This window comes from Sinocyclocheilus rhinocerous, unplaced genomic scaffold (assembly GCF_001515625.1).
Source record: "Sinocyclocheilus rhinocerous isolate Xijiao unplaced genomic scaffold, SAMN03320098_v1.1 scaffold4507, whole genome shotgun sequence".
In the NCBI taxonomy this organism is placed as follows: Eukaryota; Metazoa; Chordata; class Actinopteri; order Cypriniformes; family Cyprinidae; genus Sinocyclocheilus; species Sinocyclocheilus rhinocerous.
The window spans coordinates 22,541-27,439 of NW_015624236.1; the positions used below are offsets into that span (position 1 = coordinate 22,541).

At 35.8% G+C, this 4,899-nt stretch overlaps 1 long non-coding RNA gene across 1 annotated transcript; it reads right to left on the bottom strand.

Annotated features, from left to right (window-relative positions):
* Positions 1-362: 362 nt before the first annotated feature.
* Positions 363-2,088, bottom strand: LOC107739889 (uncharacterized). Its single transcript, XR_001640041.1, has 3 exons — positions 1,855-2,088; positions 1,532-1,736; positions 363-403 (listed from the first exon to the last, which is right to left on the bottom strand). It is a non-coding gene; the product is annotated as an uncharacterized LOC107739889 (long non-coding RNA).
* Between the last annotated feature and the right edge of the window lie 2,811 nt (positions 2,089-4,899).

Genomic DNA, 4,899 nt, shown 5'->3' on the forward strand with positions numbered 1-4,899 from the left:
AGTATGGGTCACCATACTTGGCCACATGTCACGTCACTTTTCACTTTTTCACTTTTCACTTTTCAATATTACAGCGAGAATAAAAGTTACGTCTTCTTTCTTTGCGTGAACATTTGGGCGGTGTTATGCAAATCTTCGCACATCGTGACGTAGACATGTGGGGGCGTGTTAGAACGAGCCGTTTTAGGTAGGCGTGGTTGACTCTTAACTTTTATAAAGAATATCTCTTTGGATTTGAGACTTTAGTCTTTGCAACTTTACAGATCTTCTTTATGCACCAAGAGCTTGTAACACTCCAAAGAGAAAGGGAAAATTTAAATGGCATCTTATGACCCCTTTAAGTGTGTTGTTCAGATCCTTACCTTTATTTATCAGCACTGCAAATACACAGATGAAGCTGCAGCTGCAAGAACAGAAAGAAACAATATCCTATTAAATACTGTAACTCAACTGGGTTTTATTTCCACATAACACAAACGCGATAAGATAATACAAAGACAACACTCCAGAAGACAATGCTAAATGCTAATGCTAATGGAAAATTACTAAATAAAAATAAGTTTAACTATTCCCCCACAGATAAACCTGATAATCATAAATCAGCCACTTCATGTTTAATGTATTAATGATGTTAACGTTTTCTTGTATTGTATTAATGATGTATTAATGATGTTAAAGTAACTAAAAGGTTTCCATTTTAATTCTAGTTTCAATAAAGCATGTGCAAACCACAACACAACAGAATCAAACCAAAATACGAAGACGCGTTTGTCCACATAGCGTTCTGAACTCATCAAACATACCTGATCATCGTGGTGTTAATATTATCAATATGTTTTATTTTAATATATTGCATTTAAATATGTCTTAAATTAAGATTAAATACTCTTTTTTTTCTTTCAAATAACAAAGTATCACACGCTTCCGCATCAGTATGCCATGCGTGCTACGGATGACATCAGACGTAAGTGACGTCAACAGTAACCATGAGAACGACATGAAACGCGCTCCAGAGATTTGTTAAACATATTCAGATTTACTTCAGTATATTCAAGACACCTGAGACAGAAGGTGACTTTCACAAGCTTTTCATCGCATGTAGCCAACTCTTGAATTTCTACTCAATCTTCACCATTAGTAATACTGAACAAGTCTCTGCCGTCCCTCCCCGTGTCTCCAATCATCCGTCTGTCATGTCTGGACTTCAGTTCATCAAAAAGCTTAGTTTTGTTACTCATCTTCATTTGTTAGACTACAAAATATTGTGCCGGTTTCACTGTAAAATTACGAAACCTTTTTGTTTCCACAGTTATTATACATTAGGCAAAGTTTTTTTATATTTTCATTTTTTTATGTAGGCTAAGATGAATTTGAATTTAAGTTTCAGAAAAAAGGGTTATCACAGCTGCTGATTCTAATAAGGGCTGAAGAAACTGCTGTTAGCTAGACTGCAGAATAGCATCCCTCTTTTAATTTTAGTGAAATGAAAAGGATTAAACAAAATAATGAGTAAATTTAATCAGTAACTTACATGAGTGTGAAAGTGAAGCTTCCTTTCGTAAACTTCTCTGGGAAATGTTGTATTTTTGATCCTCAAGTGAATAATTTCTCTTAATGATGTTTTATATATTTCTGCCATCGAGTCTTAATAGATTTCATGTCTTGACTTCAGGTTTTTTGTAACTGAAAGAGCAGGACAAGATTGCAGAGCTTCCAGTAACGTCCTCATTCATGAGCTGCAGAGAAACCAAAAGAGAGAGAACTTAAATCCTGGATTTTCCATAAAATGCCTTTCAAATTTTGCTTATTATATATCATATTATTATATACACAGATATGCTATAGATAGCCTACCTGCACCAGAGGTTTTTTTTTTCTTTCTTTCTTTGGTTTCTGTATCTGGGCTCAGTCGAGAAACAAACCAAAATACGAATACAAAATTACTTATTATATATTATATTATTATATACACAGATATGCTATAGATAGCCTACCTGCACCAGAGGGTTTTTTTTTTTTTTGGTTTCCGTATCTGGGCTCAGTCGAGAAAGGTCTGCCTCGTAGTTCCTCTCTCTTGTCTTCATCCTGACAGACTGAACAAGTGCTGTGAAGACTGTAATATTCTCTGTCTGATGGGAGGAGAGACTTTGGTTAGTTGTCAGATGGGCGGGTGAGAGAGATCATGTGTTTAGTGAGAAACAAATGACGACAGCTTCCTTTGAGGTTCAGTGCATCTGAACTCTATCTAAGAATTAACAAAATATTAATAATAATAGTATTACACAGATAAAATTGATCTCTGTAGCTACATTATGGCTCTTTATGATGTAAAGTTTTCTAAATTGTGTCTCCCACACATTCCTGCTGTCATTCACTGTTTCCATCACCTTGTCTTTATGACTGCGAAGTATCACATCTAAACAACTGGGAACGTGGTGGTTTTTGACTTGTGCAAAAAGGGTTCATGCGAATAATGGGAGATGGAAATGTAATGAAAACAAGTCACATGTGACTTTGCCTGCGATGCTCATCTGCTAGCTCTGAGGCGCAAGTAATTTATTATAGGCCTATATGAAAATGTTTATATTCCGTGGCTTCTCCTACTTTTCTTATTTATATTTCATGCCAGTTTATCAGGAAATTACGATCTTGTTCTCTTTGACTCATTGGGTGGTAACGGTGCTTATTCACAAATGTTTTATGTGATATTGCAGTTTTGCACATAATTAATAAATACATTTAAAAAAATTATATATAAAAAAATGTATTTGTTAAAAACTTTGGATGGAAATCCAGTCAGTATTGTGTGTATAATATAATTCCATATGTCATGAACTGACTTTAGTTTATCGTCCCTGTAGAGGAATGACAAGAACGCAGAGCTTTCAATTATACACTCATGTGACTCTCAGAGAAACAGAAATAGAGAGAACTTAAAACCAGGGACATTCAGTGTGGCTTTTTCATGAACTTGGCTTTCAAATGGTTTTCGGAAATGAAAACAAACAGTTGACAACAAGAAATTAGCTGCATTTATTTATTTAAGCTGAGCTCAATTCAATGATCTGTCTCAGATACTCGCTCTTTAAATTTTATTCTGACAAACTGTTCAATTGCTGTGAAAAGTAATATCCTCAATCTGATGAGAGGAGAGACTCGGGAGGATTGTTGTCAGACCAGATGACTGTCATGTCTTTGGTTTTGTTTAGCGTGAAAGTAAGAACATGAATAGAATGCAGGGATTCCAGTAACATCCTCATTCATGCAGAGGAATTAGGAGAAAAATCTTCTTAAAGTGAAAGAAAACAAAAGTCCCAAACATAAGCCTTATCATGGATTTGCCTTTTAAACCCTTACTTTTAAGCAAACAGGTGGTTGTGTGTTGCCTTGTTTGTTTTCATTCAGTTTTTTCATTGAGTCTCCAGCTCATATCAGTGATCTCTGAAGTTTAAGATCACATGGACAAACGCGACAGGAAAATAAAACCACCAATAACATTATTTAACATAAAACATTCATCCAAGAAATATATTGCATGCAAAATTGTATTGTAAGTATTATTGCATTGTTGTACTGTGTTTTTACACAAAGCTTGTTCTCAGAGGGATCAGACTGGTTGTAAAATACATAGACGTGTTTTATTTAGTTTGCAGTGGAATGTCAGCTGATGCCATTGTTTGATGTTTCACATTCACCAAGGAGTTACTGTAGTGATACTCGACACCAGGATGCTGGAGATAAACACTGACACAAGTCAAAAGAGCACAGACACATTTCTCTATACATTTTTGCTGCTGTGATATGACAGGGGTATCCAGGAGCCGTAAAGAGCCTTAAAGGTTTAGTTCACCCAAAAAGTGAAAATTCTGTCATTATAATTACTCACCCTCGTGTTGTTCCAAACCCGTAAGCAATGTTCCCTCTAAGCTGCGTGCGCTTCATAAGAAGAAATAATGTGCCGCGCACACGCATAAATGAGTTGGGAAAGCCATTTGCGAAAGCGAATGAATTGCAATGCTCGGGTAAACAGCTATAGAGTTAGAACCGGTGAATGCGGTTTACAGGTTTCATAGAAAGAGAATGATGTGCGCCAAATGAGTCTCTGTAGAAACCGAATATTTTAATGGTTGCGGACGAAATAGCTCAAATCGAGAGCCAACGCAAACGCAATGACATGTGAAATAAAACGTCATCATGTATTAAAGAAGAGTGGCTTGATTAAGTGCTGGAAATAGCGGATGATGGGCACAGAACGGTAACAAAACTCAGAGACATTTACAGTCACACACACACTGTAAAAAATGACTTTTTTTTACAGTGTTAAAAGACTGTAAAAATGCTACAGTAAAAACCTGTTAAATGGTTAACGGTAAATTCCCCTAGTATATACGGTGAAAAACTGTATTGGACATTACGTGTATTGGACATTAATTTTACGGTAGTATACCGTTTTTGGAAGTGAAAAAGACCGTGCACACGCAAAAATGAGTTGGGAAAGCCATTTGATTGTTTTCTAGTAAAAACTAAATAATTGCAATGCTCGGGTAAACCGCTATAGAGTTGAAAAAGCTCAAATCGAGAGCCAGCGCAAACGCAATGACATGTGAAATAAAACGTCCTCATGTATTAAAGAAGAGTGGCTTGATTAAGTGCTGGAAATAGAGGATGATGGGCACAGAACGGTAACAAAACTCAGAGACATTTACAGTCACACACACACTGTAAAAAATGACTTTTTTTTACAGTGTTAAAAGACTGTAAAAATGCTACAGTAAAAACCTGTTAAATGGTTAACGGTAAATTCCCCTAGTATATACGGTGAAAAACTGTATTGGACATTACGTGTATTGATTGTTAATTTTACGGTAGTATACCGTTTTTGGAAGTGAAAAAGACCGT